The sequence below is a fragment of the Pseudophryne corroboree genome, chromosome 2 (assembly GCF_028390025.1).
Source record: "Pseudophryne corroboree isolate aPseCor3 chromosome 2, aPseCor3.hap2, whole genome shotgun sequence".
NCBI lineage: Eukaryota > Metazoa > Chordata > Amphibia > Anura > Myobatrachidae > Pseudophryne > Pseudophryne corroboree.
The window spans coordinates 866662679-866678014 of NC_086445.1; the positions used below are offsets into that span (position 1 = coordinate 866662679).

At 47.3% G+C, this 15336-nt stretch overlaps 1 protein-coding gene across 4 annotated transcripts in view; it reads right to left on the minus strand.

The window, feature by feature from the left end:
- FAM222B (family with sequence similarity 222 member B) overlaps positions 1–15336 on the minus strand; it is a 311554-nt gene that overhangs the window by 30952 nt on the left and 265266 nt on the right. The window contains exon 3 of one of the 4 annotated variants that reach the window (XM_063955897.1): positions 10822–10902. The exons of the other annotated variants lie outside the window; for them this stretch is intronic. The gene's annotated coding sequence lies outside the window, so the exon portion shown is untranslated. The remainder of the gene's footprint in view (positions 1–10821; positions 10903–15336) is intronic. 4 annotated transcript variants of the gene reach the window in all.

A 15336-nucleotide genomic window follows, 5' to 3' on the forward strand; every position in this document is an offset into this window, starting at 1 on the left:
AAAGACTAGCGTGCATCTAAAGCTATTAAGTGGACCAGTATGAATAATTTTGCTACACAATACCTGGTAGCACAGAACACCTAATACACTTACACACAACATCTCCCTAATATAGCAGCATATAGAAAAATAAGAATTTACTCATCGGTAATTCTATTTCTCGTAGTCCGTAGTGGATGCTGGGAACTCCGTAAGGACCATGGGGAATAGCGGGCTCCGAAGGAGGCTGGGCACTCTAGAAAGATTTATGACTACCTGGTGTGCACTGGCTCCTCCCACTATGACCCTCCTCCAAGCCTCAGTTAGGACACTGTGCCCGGACGAGCTGACATAATAAGGAAGGATTTAGAATCCCGGGTAAGACTCTTACCAGCCACACCAATCACACCGTACAACTCGTGATACTATATCCAGTTTGACAGTATGAAAACAACTGAGCCTCTCAACAGATGGCTCAACAATAACCCTTTAGTTAACAATAACTATTTACAAGTATTGCAGACAATCCGCACTTGGGATGGGCGCCCAGCATCCACTACGGACTACGAGAAATAGAATTACCGGTGAGTAAAATCTTATTTTCTCTGACGTCCTAGTGGATGCTGGGAACTCCGTAAGGACCATGGGGATTATACCAAAGCTCCCAAACGGACGGGAGAGTGCGGATGACTCTGCAGCACCGAATGAGAGAACTCCAGGTCCTCCTCAGCCAGGGTATAAAATTTGTAGAATTTTGCAAACGTGTTTGCCCCTGACCGAGTAGCTGCTCGGCAAAGTTGTAAAGCTGAGACCCCTCGGGCAGCCGCCCAAGATGAGCCCACCTTCCTTGTGGAATGGGCATTCACAGATTTTGGCTGTGGCAGGCCTGCCACAGAATGTGCAAGCTGAATTGTACTACAAATCCAGCGAGCAATAGACTGCTTAGAAGCAGGAGCACCCAGCTTGTTGGGTGCATACAGGATCAACAGCGAGTCAGATTTTCTGACTCCAGCCGTCCTGGAAACATATTTTCAGGGCCCTGACAACGTCTAGCAACTTGGAGTCCTCCAAATCCTTAGTAGCCGCAGGCACCACAATAGGCTGGTTCAGGTGAAACGCTGACACCACCTTAGGGAGAAATTGGGGACGAGTCCTCAATTCTGCCCTATCCATATGGAAAATCAGATAAGGGCTTTTACATGATAAAGACGCCAATTCTGACACTCGCCTGGCTGAAGCCAAGGCCAATAACATGACCACTTTCCACGTGAGATATTTCAGATCCACGGTTTTTAGTGGCTCAAACCAATGTGATTTTAAGAAACTCAACATCACGTTGAGATCCCAAGGTGCCACAGGAGGCACAAATGGGGGCTGAATATGCAGCACTCCTTTCACAAATGTCTGAACTTCAGGTACTGAAGCTAGTTCTTTTTGAAAGAAAATCGACAGAGCCGAGATCTGTACTTTAATGGAGCCTAGTTTTAGGCCCATATTCACTCCTGCTTGCAGGAAATGCAGAAATCGACCTAGTAGAAATTCCTCTGTTGGGGCCTTTTTGGCCTCGCACCATGCAACATATTTTCGCCATATGCGGTGATAATGCTTTTCCGTAACATCTTTCCTTGCCTTAATAAGCGTAGGAATGACTTCTTCCGGAATACCCTTTTCCTTTAGAATCCGGTGTTCAACCGCCCTGCCGTCAAACGCAGCCGCGGTAAGTCTTGGAACAGACAGGGCCCCTGCTGTAGCAGGTCCTGTCTGAGCGGTAGAGGCCACGGGTCCTCAGAGCATCTCTTGAAGTTCCGGGTACCACGCTCGTCTCGGCCAATCCGGAACCACGAGAATGGTGTTTACTCCTCGCTTTCTTATTATTCTCAATACCTTTGGTATGAGAGGCAGAGGAGGGAACACATAAACCGACTGGTACACCCACGGTGTCACTAGAGCGTCCACAGCTACCGCCTGAGGGTCCCTTGACCTGGCGCAATATCTTTTTAACTTTTTGTTGAGGCGGGACGCCATCATGTCCACCTGTGGTTTTTCCCAACGGTTTACCAGCATCTGGAAAACTTCTGGATGAAGTCCCCACTCTCCCGGGTGGAGGTCGTGTCTGCTGAGGAAGTCTGCTTCCCAGTTGTCCACTCCCGGAATGAACACTGCTGACAGTGCTAGTACATGATTCTCCGCCCATCGGAGAATTCTTGTGGCTTCTGCCATCGCCATCCTGCTTCTTGTGCCGCCCTGTCGATTTACATGGGCGACTGCCGTGATGTTGTCTGACTGGATCAGCACCGGCTGGTGTAGGAGCAGGGATTTTGCTTGACTTAGGGCATTGTAGATGGCCCTTAGTTCCAGAATATTTATGTGAAGGGAAGTCTCCTGACTCGACCATAGTCCTTGGAAGTTTCTTCCCTGTGTGACTGCCCCCCAGCCTCGAAGGCTGGCATCCGTGGTCACCAGGACCCAGTCCTGTATGCCGAACCTGCGGCCCTCTAGAAGATGGGCACTCTGCAGCCACCACAGTAGAGACACCCTGGTTCTTGGAGACAGGGTTATCAAGCGAAGCATCTGAAGATGCGATCCGGACCACTGGTCCAACAGGTCCCACTGAAAGATTCTGGCATGGAACCTGCCGAAGGGAATTGCTTCGTAAGAAGCCACCATCTTTCCCAGGACCCGCGTGCAGCGATGCACTGATACCTGTTTTGGTTTCAGGAGGTCTCTGACTAGAGATGACAACTCCCTGGCTTTCTCCTCCGGGAGAAACACTTTTTTTTTCTGGACTGTATCCAGAATCATACCCAGGAACAGTAGCCGTGTCGTCGGAACCAGCTGTGACTTCGGGATATTCAGAATCCAGCCGTGCTGGTGCAGCACCTCCTGAGATAGTGCTACTCCCACCAACAACTGTTCCTTGGACCTCGCTTTTATTAGATCGTCCAAGTACGGGATAATTAAAACTCCCTTTTTTCGAAGGAGTATCATCATTTCCGCCATCACCTTGGTAAATACCCTCGGTGCCGTGGACAGTCCAAACGGCAGCGTCTGGAATTGGTAATGGCAATCCTGTACCACAAATCTGAGTTACTCCTGGTGAGGATGGTAAATGGGGACATGCAAGTAAGCATCCTTGATGTCCAGGGATACCATGTAATCCCCCTCTTCCAGGCTCGCAATAACCGCCCTGAGCGATTCCATCTTGAACTTGAATTTTTTTATGTATGTGTTCAAGGATTTCAAATTTAAAATGGGTCTCACCGAACAGTCCGGTTTCGGTACCACAAATAGTGTGGAATAATAACCCCGGCCTTGTTGAAGTAGGGGTACCTTGATTATCACCTGCTGGGAATACAGCTTGTGAATTGCCGCTAGCACCGCCTCCCTGTCTGAGGGAGCAATCGGCAAGGCAGATTTTAGGAACCGGTGGGGTGGAGACGCCTCGAATTCCAGTTTGTACCCCTGAGATACTATTTGAAGGATCCAGGGATCCACCTGTGAGCGAGCCCACTGATGGCTGAAATTCTTGAGGCGGCCCCCCACTGTACCAGGCTCCGCCTGTGGAGCCCCACCGTCATGCGGCGGACTTGGCAGAAGAAGCGGGGGAGGACTTTTGCTCCTGGGAACCTGCTGTTTGTTGCAGCCTTTTTCCCCTACCTCTGCCTCTGGATAGAAAAGACCCGACTTTTCCACGCCTGTTTTTCTGGGTCCGAAAGGACTGAACCTGATAAAACGGCGCCTTCTTAGGCTGTGAGGGGACATGGGGTAAAAATGCTGACTTCCCAGACGTTGCTGTGGAAACTAGGTCCGAGAGACCATCCCCAAATAATTCCTCACCTTTATATGGCAACACTTCCATGTGCCTTTTAGAATCTGCATCTCCTGTCCACTGGCGAGTCCATAAGCCTCTCCTAGCAGAAATGGACAATGCACTAACTTTAGATGCCAGTCGGCAGATTTCCCTCTGTGCATCTCTCATATATAAAAGACTGAGTCTTTTATATGGTCTATGGTTAACAGGATCGTGTCTCTGTCTAATGTGTCAATATTTTCTGACAGTTTTTCTGACCACGCAGCGGCAGCACTGCACATCCAAGCTGACGCAATAGCTGGCCTAAGTATAATGCCTGAGTGTGTATATACAGACTTCAGGATCGCCTCCTGCTTTCTATCAGCAGGTTCCTTGAGGGTGGCCGTATCCGGAGACGGTAGTGCCACCTTTTTTGACAAACGTGTGAGCGCTTTATCCACCCTAGGAGGTGTTTCCCAACGTGACCTATCCTCTGGCGGGAAAGGGAACGCCATTAGTACCTTCTTAGGAATTACCAATTTTTTATCAGGGAAAGCCCACGCTTCTTCACACACTTCATTTAATTCATCTGATGGGGGAAAAACTACGGGTAGTTTTTTCTCCCCAAACATAATACCCTTTTTAGTGGTACCTGTATTTATATCAGAAATGTGTAACACCTCTTTCATTGCCTCAATCATGCAGTGAATGGCCTTAGTGGGCATCAGATTAGACATCTGGGTCTGCGGTCTGAGGTAGCGGGCGATTTAGAGCCCCTGATGACCTGTGCGACGCCTGGACAGGCACGAGCTGAGAAGTCGGCTGTCCCACATTTGGCATGTCGTCAAATTTCTTATGCAAGGAGTCTATACGTGCACTCATTTCTTTCCATAAGCTCAACCATTCAGGTGTCTGCCCCGCAGGGGGTGACATCCCTTCTAAAGGCATCTGCTCCGTCTCCACATCATTATCCTCATCAAACATGTCGACACAGCCGTACCGACACACCGCACACACACAAGGACTGCTCCAACAGAGGACAGGACCCACAAAAGCCCTTTGGGGGGACAGAGTGAGAGTATGCCAGCACACACCAGAGCGCTATATAATGCAGGGACTAACTGAGTTATGTCCCCTATAGCTGCTTTTTCTATATAATTTATACAGCGCCTAAATTTAGTGCCCCCCCTCTCTCTTTTTTTTTACCCTTGTAGTGTAGACTGCAGGGGAGAGCCAGGGAGCTTCCTTCCAGTGGATCTGTGAAGGAGAAATGGCGCCAGTGTGCTGCAGGAGATAGCTCCGCCCCTTTTCCGCGGCCTATTCTCCCGCTTTTTTCTGGATTCTGGCAGGGGTATTTTCCACATATATAGCATCTAGGGCTATATATTGTGGTATTTTTGCCAGCCAAGGTGTTATAATTGCTTCTCAGGGCGCCAAATGGGGGCTGAATATGCAGCACTCCCTTTACAAACGTCTGAACTTCAGGCAGAGAAGCCAGTTCTTTTTGAAAGAAAATGGATAGGGCCGAAATCTGGACCTTAATGGAACCCAATTTTAGGCCCAAAGTCACTCCCGACTGTGGGAAGTGAAGGAAACGGCCCAGCTGGAATTCCTCCGTAGGGGCATTCCTGGCCTCACACCAAGCAACATATTTTCGCCATATATGGTGATAATGTTGAGCCGTCACGTCCTTCCTAGCCTTTATCAGCTTAGGAATGACCTCATCTGGAATGCCTTTTTCTGCTAGGATCCGGCGTTCAACCGCCATGCCGTCAAACGCAGCCGCGGTAAGTCTTGGAACAGACAGGGCCCCTGTTGCAACAAGTCCTGTCTTAGAGGCAGAGGCCACGGGTCCTCTGAGCATTTCTTGCAGATCTGGATACCAAGTCCTTCTTGGCCAATCCGGAACAATGAGTATTGTTCTCACTCCTCTTTCTTATGATTCTCAGCACCTTGGGTATGAGAGGAAGAGGAGGAAATACATAGACCGACTGGAACACCCACGGCGTCACCAGTGCGTCCACAGCTATCGCCTGAGGGTCTCTTGACCTGGCGCAATACTTCTGTAGCTTTTTGTTGAGGCGGGATGCCATCATGTCCACCTGTGGCAGCTCCCACCGACTTGCAACCTGCACGAAGACTTCTTGATGAAGTCCCCATTCTCCCGGTTGGAGGTCGTGCCTGCTGAGGAAGTCTGCTTCTCAGTTGTCCACTCCCGGAATGAACACTGCTGACAGTGCGCTTACGTGATTCTCCGCCCAGCGAAGAATTCTGGTGGCTTCTTCCATCGCCACCCTGCTCCTTGTGCCACCTTGGCGGTTTACATGAGCCACTGCGGTGATGTTGTCTGACTGAATCCGAACCGGGTGGTCGCGAAATAGGGACTCCGCTTGGCGTAGGGCGTTGTATATGGCCCTTAGCTCCAGGATGTTGATGTGGAGGCAAGTCTCCTGACTTGACCACAGCCCTTGGAAATTTCTTCCCTGTGTGACTGCCCCCCACCCTCAGAGGCTTGCATCCGTGGTCACCAGGACCCAGTCGTGAATGCCGAATCTGTGGCCCTCGAGGAGGTGAGCACTCTGCAGCCACCACAGGAGAGAGACCCTGGCCCTGGGGGATAGGGTGATTAACCGATGCATCTGAAGACGTGATCCGGACCATTTGTCCAGTAGATCCCATTGAAAGGTCCTCGCATGGAACCTGCCGAAGGGAATGGCCTCGTATGATGCCACCATCTTTCCCAGGACTCGCGTGCAGTGATGCACCGACACCTGTTTTGGTTTCAATAGGTTTCTGACCAGTGTCATGAGCTCTTGAGCCTTCTCCATCGGGAGATAAACCCTCTTCTGGTCTGTGTCCAGAATCATGCCCAGGAAGGGCAGACGAGTCGTAGGAATCAACTGCGACTTTGGAATATTTAGAATCCAACCGTGTTGTTGTACCACTTCCAGAGAGCGTGCTACGCTGATCAGCAACTGCTCTCTGGACCTCGCCTTTATGAGGAGATCGTCCAAGTATGGGATAATTGTGACCCCTTGCTTCCGCAGGAGTACCATCATTTCTGCCATTACCTTGGTAAATATTCTCGGTGCCGTGGAGAGACCAAACGGCAACGTCTGAAATTGGTAATGGCAATCCTGTACCACAAATCTGAGGTACGCCTGATGAGGTGGATAAATGGGGACATGAAGGTATGCATCCTTTATGTCCAGAGACACCATAAAATCCCCCCCTTCCAGGCTTGCGATGACCGCTCTGAGCGATTCCATCTTGAACCTTTTCAGGTATATGTTCAGGAATTTTAAATTCAATATGGGTCTGACCGAACCGTCCGGTTTCGGTACCACAAACATGGTCGAATAATAACCCTTTCCTCGTTGAGGGAGGGGAACCTTGACCACCACCTGTTGAAGATACAATTTGTGAATTGCAGCTAACACTATTTCCCTCTCTAAGGGGGAAGCTGGCAGGGCCGATTTGAGGTATCGGTGAAGGGGCATCTCTTCGAATTCCGGCTTGTATCCCTGAGACACAATATCTAGTGCCCAGGGATCCACCTGTGAGTGAACCCACTTGTGGCTGAAATTTCGGAGACGCGCCCCCACCGGGCCTGGCTCAGTCTGTGGAGCCCCAGCGTCAGGCGGTGGATTTAGTGGAAGCCGGGGAGGACTTCTGTTCCTGGGAACTAGCTGTGTTGTGCAGCTTCTTTCCTCTGCCCCTGCCAAGAAAGGACGCACCTCGGACTTTCTTGCCTTTTTGTGATCGAAAGGACTGCATTTGGTAATACAGTGCTTTCTTAGGCTGTGAGGAAACATATGGCAAAAAATTTGACTTTCCAGCAGTAGCTGTGGAGACCAGGTCCGAGAAACCCTCCCCAAACAATTCCTCACCCTTGTAAGGTAAAACCTCCATGTGCCTTTTTGAGTCGGCATCACCTGTCCATTGTCGAGTCCACAGGACCCTTCTGGCAGAAATCGACATTGCATTTATTCTAGAGCCCAGTAGGCTAATGTCTCTTTGAGCATCTCTCATATATAGGACAGCATCTTTTATATGCCCCAGGGTCATTAATATAGTATCCTTGTCTAAGGTATCAAGTTCCTCAGATAAGGTATCCGTCCATGCTGCTACAGCACTACACACCCAGGCCGACGCAATTGCCGGCCTTAGTAAGGTACCTGAATGTGTATAAATGGACTTCAGGGTACCCTCTTGCTTTCTATCCGCAGCATCTTTTAGGGTGGCCGTATCCTGTGACGGCAGAGCTATCCTCTTGGATAAGCGTGTTAAAGCTTTGTCCACCCTAGGGGAGGATTCCCAGCGTAACCTGTCCGTTGGCGGGAAGGGATAAGCCATAAGCATCCGCTTGGAAATCTGCATTTTTTAATCTGGAGATTCCCAAGCCTTTTCACATAACTCATTTAGCTCGTGTGAAGGGGGGGGGGTGGTCACCACCTGCCTAATTTCCCCATACATATGAACCCTCTTGTCAGGGACTGGGGTTTCCTCTGTGATGTGCAACACATCCTTAATTGCTATAATCATATAACGGATGGATTTAGCCAATTTAGGCTGTAACTTTGAATCATCGTAATCGACACTGGAGTCAGAATCCATGTCGGTATCTGTGTCAACAATTTGGGATAGTGGGCGCTTCTGAGACCCTGACGGCCTCTGCGACATAGGATCAGGCACGGGCTGAGACCCTGACTGTCCTAAGGTTTCAGCTTTATCCAACCTTTTATGCAAGGAATTAACATTATCATTTAAAACCTTCCAGATATCCATCCAATCAGGTGTCGGCGCCGTCGGCGGAGACACCACATTCATTTGCTCCCGCTCTGTTTCCACATAGCCTTCCTCGCAAACATGTCGACACAAGCGTACAGACACCACACACACAGGGAATGCTCTTTTTGAAGACAGTTCCCCCACAAGGCCCTTTGGAAAGACAGAGAGAGAGTATGCCAGCACACACCCCCAGCGCTATATAACCCAGGAATAACACAGTAACTTAATGTTAACCCAGTAGCCGCTGTTATATTGCTTTTTTTTGCGCCAAATTATGTGCCCCTCCTCTCTTTTTACCCTCTTCTACCGTGTATCTGCAGGAGAGAGCCTGGGGAGCTTCCTCTCAGCGGAGCTGTGGAGAAAAAATGTCGCTGGTGAGTGCTGAGGAAGAATTTACAATTTTTTGGCAGGGGCTCATACATATAGACAGTGCCCAACTGTATATATGCAAACTTTTGCCAAAGAGGTTCTAAATTGCTGCCCAGGGCGCCCCCCCCTGCACCCTGCACCTTTACAGTGACCGGAGTATGTGGGTGTATGTGGGAGCAATGGCGCACAGCTGCAGTGCTGTGCGCTACCTCAGTGAAGCCGATTTCGAAGTCTTCTTGCTTCTGTCACCCGGCTTCTGTCTTCCGGCTCTGCGAGGGGGACGGCGGCGCGGCTCCAGGATCGGACGACGAGGGTGAGATCCTGTGTACGATCCCTCTGGAGCTAATGGTGTCCAGTAGCCTAAGAAGCAAGACCTATCTGCAGAGAGTAGGGCTACTTCTCTCCCCTCACTCCCACGATGCAGGGAGTCTGTTGCCAGCAGAGCTCCTTGAAAATAAAAAAACCTAACAAAATACTTTCTTACAGCAAGCTCAGGAGAGCTCACTGAACAGCAGCCAGCTCGTCCGGGCACAGATTCAAACTGAGGTCTGGAGGAGGGTCATAGAGGGAGGAGCCAAAGCACACCAGAATCTAAATTCTTTCTTAAAGTGCCCATGTCTCCTGCGGAGCCCGTCTATTCCCCATGGTCCTTACGGAGTCCCCAGCCTCCACTAGGACGTTAGAGAAACTAATATTTTTGAAATGCTTGGACTTATGGCTAAGCACTGCATATCTGCAGACTTGCTCACGTGGACAGAAGCACTTTCTGTACTTCCAGATCATAAGTTTGAACGCAATCGTCCATAAAGGAGTAATAAAGAAACAGATCTAGACAAAATAAGTCAAAAAATCTCAACACCATATAAAAACAAGCCTATTATCAAAAGAAAATATTTGAGCATACACCCAAACGTAATAGCCTGTGAGTAGCAGTCACTGGAGAGATCTCGGTATTATAGCCACTAGTTTAGAAGGAAATTAAAAAAATTTTTTTATTTGTGCCTATAAGTAATGCTGGATGGAGCTATTCAATGTTATGTCAACGGGCTTAAGTGCTGTAGGGCGCCATTATTCACTGCGCTTGTCAAACACAAATGCACCAAGTTTAGCCACTCCCATCTAAACTTTCTGGCATGTTGCTAAAACTACAGTTTGCGCCTCCAAAGAAACAACTATTCCCTATCTACTTGTGGCAAACAGAAATAATGAGCACCCACAGCACTCACGCACAATCTGCAAAACAACTGAATAGCTTCAACAGGTTCCTAAAAACAACTGAGTTCACCCCAAAAAGACACTGTAAAACAAATACTTTATATATAGCAGCTACAGTGACAAAGTATTATCAGCACATTTATTTGGTTACAGAGAAAAAGTCAATATGGCCTCTTAACAAAGACCATAACCTTAATGTTACAATTGGGAGCTGCGAGTCTGTGGGAAGCTCTCATATCGGTACAAATACAGAGGGTAGGTAAGCCTGGGAAACCTCAAAATATACTGTCCTAATCACAAAATCAGATACTTCATTTTATTGCTACAGTATCAACACAATGTGTGAGAATACAGGCCATACCTTAATTATGAGCAATCTTTTTTCTGTTTAGTATAGGTGTTGAAAGAAAGGATACTATAATGGCACTAGTATCAGCAGTTTATAAAATAGCATGTTTTCTAACTGCATTTGGAAATGTAATTTTAACATTGTAACTGGGGATACAGACGTAATTGCGGTTACAATGTTACATTGTGTTCCACACCTGATCCTGCGAAAGATTCTCCACATTTGCTTTCCAGTACTACAGAAGGGCAACAATTCATAGCAACAGCTGTACAAGGGTAACTGGAAACAGGTTTAGTTCTTGGGGGTAAAATGACACTATAGAACTTACAAAGTGCTAGCGAAGACAGGTGATTGTGCTACATCGAAATCGCACCACATCGGAAAAGCAGACTGCTGCAACTTACTAGACCTGTTAGAAAGAAGGTACAACAGTCAGAAGACAGATTATTAATGTTCACAACGGCTAGGTCAGCCACCAGAGACCATATTCACTTAAAGGGGAGCACTATCAAACTGGAAATGAAGCCATCAGCTAGAAAATGTAAACTGGAACAAGCAAATGGATTTCTTATGCTGTCAAGAGCCTATATTTGATGCAGTTTCATTTACATAGCTGTACGTAAGCATTCCTCACTCAACACTTAATGTGTCGTCAGCACTCTTTCTTCAAGACAATGGTCTTGATAAAACTGTAATTAAAGTAATTTTCAAAGAATTGGCAATCCTTTGAATACAGATTAAGAGAAGTGGCGGAAAACTATCAAACTACATCAGGCTCTGGAACCGCTGGGACAGGAACACAATAAAAGCTGGGATTAAGGAAAACGCATGCTAAACATTATAGTGATAAGAGGTGGAACACAGACTAAAAACAATGTTTCAATCTAGCGAGTTTATGTTAGCAAACTAGAAAAAGACAATATCTACATACATTTTTGGGGGTTTAGTTTTTACTTGCGGATGAAAACCGCAATTTAATAGTGCACGTTTAATATGCCTGCACCCAAGTAGTATCACTTGAGTCTACCTTGGCTGGTTGATACCAGAATGACTATGCAGTGGTGCATGCAAAGTAACCAGAGAAGTCTTACATTCCTGTGGTGGCTATAGCAACCTAAGGCCCAAGTAAAAAAAATGATGGGACATGCTGCCAACAAATTGGACTGGTTGCCCAACAAAATGTGTAGTATAAATTCAACACCAACAACAAAAGGTTATTTGGCTAAAATGACCATTAGCTTGTTTACTTTATACCCCTTTCACATCGCAAAAATAACCCGGTATTGACCCGGCATATTGCCTGGTCGACACGGGTCAGTGTGTGAAGTGATAGGGGCCTTGGAGAATTCCCAGGTCGCCAGATCCGGTAAATCAACCCAGGTAATAAGAAGGGTTATTCCCGGGTTGAATACCGGGTCAGTGGCAGTGTAAACGGGTTCCCGGGTTGATGCGACCCGGGACCAGATTACTACATTGAGAGAGGCGGCGTGGAGATGAGCTCATCTCCCTGCACCCCCTCCATCCCTGCAGGATCCGCCCCCGCTGCTATGGCAACCGACCCAGCGCTGAGGCTCCAATGCTGGATCCCACACAGGAAGGACCAGTTTCCAATTCCCGGGTAGGATCCGGCATTGGAGATGTGAAAGGGGTAATACTCACTTACCACAAACATAAGCCACATATCTGACAATTATACACCAATGTGTGTGTTTAACCTACGTTTTGTCCTGGGTCAATTGGGCATTTAAGCATGTGGGCATTGAAGAATCAAGTTACATAGAAACAGAATTAGACGGCAGATAAGAACCACTTGGCCCAGCTAGTCTTCCCATGCCGTTTTCCTAAATGTCGCTATCCTTAGATCTCCATTACGTTCTTCAGTTAAACACATGTGGGTATATTCAATTGAAGTCGGATCCATTCTGACAATCATTTGTTGGAATGGATCCAACCAGGGCTATTCAATGCCATCTCAATACAACTTTAAAAAAAAAAAAGTCGAATTGAGATGCGCGAGCTGAGATGCGGGAGGTCTCGCTTGCTGGAGCCGGGTGGACGCTGCTGTGAGTGGTGCCTGTGACATTCTCCGGCTACGCTGCTGTAGCGCTGCTCTCCCCAGTCTCTGCTCCCGCATCTCAAATCGACTTTTTTTTTAAAGTCGAATTGAGATGGTCGAAAAGGGGGCCAAAACCTGTTGGTTTTGGCCCCGTTTTCGACAGAATTCCTTGACTTGTCGAATAATTTGGGGTTAGATTGAATAGGTCGGAACCCCTACCGACATAAAAAAAAGTCGAAAATTGCCGTCTTTTCGACAGATGGCATCTTTTGACTTCAATTGAATATACCCCATGATCTTAAATCTTCTATATTTTGAGAGATACCCAACACTCCCAGATATCTACAAAAAATGGATGATCTACTTTGATAAATTAGACACACAGGAGCAGATTCAAATGTTTTAACCCACAGCTACCACTAGGGGGTTCAAAACTGAGCAATTCAATTGTTGATCCATTTAGACGTCCGATAGCCAGTGGTTTTTCTCGCAGCCTCCTGAGGTGTTAGAAGAAATGTGCACCAAGTCCGCACTCTCAGCGTCCAAACGGGAGCTTGTATGCCCAAAGCAGGACTTTAGACGAGTTTAGAACTTTTATGTTGCTGAACCTTGTCTATTTGGCCGCGATACGCATGGGCGCCCAAACACAAATGAATCCTGACAATTGTTTGGGAGTCTATACTTTCCCATTTAGACAGGAAAAATACACGACCAAAACAAATGAATCGCCCCCATAGACTCGAGGGATTATTTACAGTGTTGGGTTGTAAAACCCGGCACTTCTGTCCAATACTTAAAAGGACAATGCTTTTACTAGTTGTGTCTTTCCAGTAAAATCATTGCACCTTTAAACATAGGGCATAAATACGCTCAGAAGCACCAGGTTTTACAACCCAATGCTTTGCAAATAAACCCCATAGTCTCATATTTCGTTTAATGGAATCTACAGTCTGGTATTTATGACGTAAGCTCCAGGGCTCATCCTGATCACATGCTTGTGTACAATTACATGATTTATATTTGTATATTCTACATTGAATGAAGAGATTTTGTAGCACATTTCTCTATCCCTTCTCTTACTCACATCCCCCCCCTCACGTCTGACATTTTGTTGTTGGTTCCCCCTCAACAAGTTAATTAATTATTATTTGTTCACCTTAAACACCAGTAGGATGGAATAGGTTTGTACTACTGCTTTATGTGCAAAGTGTTCTCTCTGAAGTGTTTGGCACCTGTACTTTTGCAATGCACTTGTCTCATTGGACTACATTTCCTTCCGTTTTATTAATGGTTAGACCTTGCTTCATCACAATTTTGAATGTATATGTTGTTTATACTTCTTTTATATTTCTTTTACTATAAACTTCAATAAAGGAATAAAAAAAATAAATAAGATTTTACTCACCGGTAAATCTATTTCTCGTAGTCCGTAGTGGATGCTGGGGACTCCGTAAGGACCATGGGGATTAGACGGGCTCCGCAGGAGACAGGGCACTCTAAGAAAGAATTAGGACTACTGGTGTGCACTGGCTCCTCCCTCTATGCCCCTCCTCCAGACCTCAGTTAAGGAAACTGTGCCCGGAAGAGCTGACAGTACAAGAAAAGGATTTTGGAATCCAGTGTAAGACTCATACCAGCCACACCAATCACACCGTATAACTCGTGATACACTAACCCAGTTAACAGTATGAACAACAGAGCATCAGACAACCTGATGCAAACATAACATAACCTTTATTTAAGCAATAACTATATACAAGTATTGCAGAAGAAGTCCGCACTTGGGACGGCCGCCCAGCATCCACTACGGACTACGAGAAATAGATTTACCGGTAAGTAAAATCTTATTTTCTCTAACGTCCTAGTGGATGCTGGGGACTCCGTAAGGACCATGGGGATTATACCAAAGCTCCCAAACGGGCGGGAGAGTGCGGATGACTCTGCAGCACCGAATGAGCAAACACAAGGTCCTCCTCAGCCAGGGTATCAAACTTGTAGAATTTTGCAAAAGTGTTCGAACCCGACCAAGTAGCTGCTCGGCAAAGCTGTAATGCCGAGACCCCTCAAGCAGCCGCCCAAGAAGAGCCCACCTTCCTTGTGGAATGGGCTTTTACTGATTTTGGAGGCGGCAATCCAGCCGCAGAATGAGCCTGCTGAATCGTGCCACAGATCCAGCGAGCAATAGTTTGCTTTGAAGCAGGAGCACCCAGCTTGTTGGATGCATACAGGACAAACAGCGAGTCAGTCTTCCTGACTCCAGCCGTTCTGGTCACAAATCTTCAAAGCCCGGACTACGTCAAGCAACTTGGAATCCTCCAAGTCACCAGTAGCCGCAGGGACCACAATAGGTTGGTTCAAATGAAAGGATGACACCACCTTTGGCAGAAATTGCGGACGAGTCCGCAATTCTGCCCTATCCATATGGAAAACCAGATAGGGGCTTTTACATGAAAAAGCCGCCAATTCTGACACATGCCTAGCCGAAGCTAAGGCCAACAGCATGACCACTTTCCACGTGAGATACTTTAGCTCCATGGTCTTAAGTGGCTCACACCAGTGGGATTTCAGGAAACTCAACACCACGTTAAGATCCCAAGGTGCCACTGGTGGCACAAAAGGGGGCTGAATATGCAGCACTCCCTTAACAAACGTCTGAACCTCAGGCAGTGAAGCCAGTTCTTTTTGAAAGAAAATGGATAGGGCCGACATCTGGACCTTTATGGACCCTAATTTCAGGCCCATAGTCACTCCTGACTGTAGGAAGTGCAGGAATCAACCCAGCTGGAA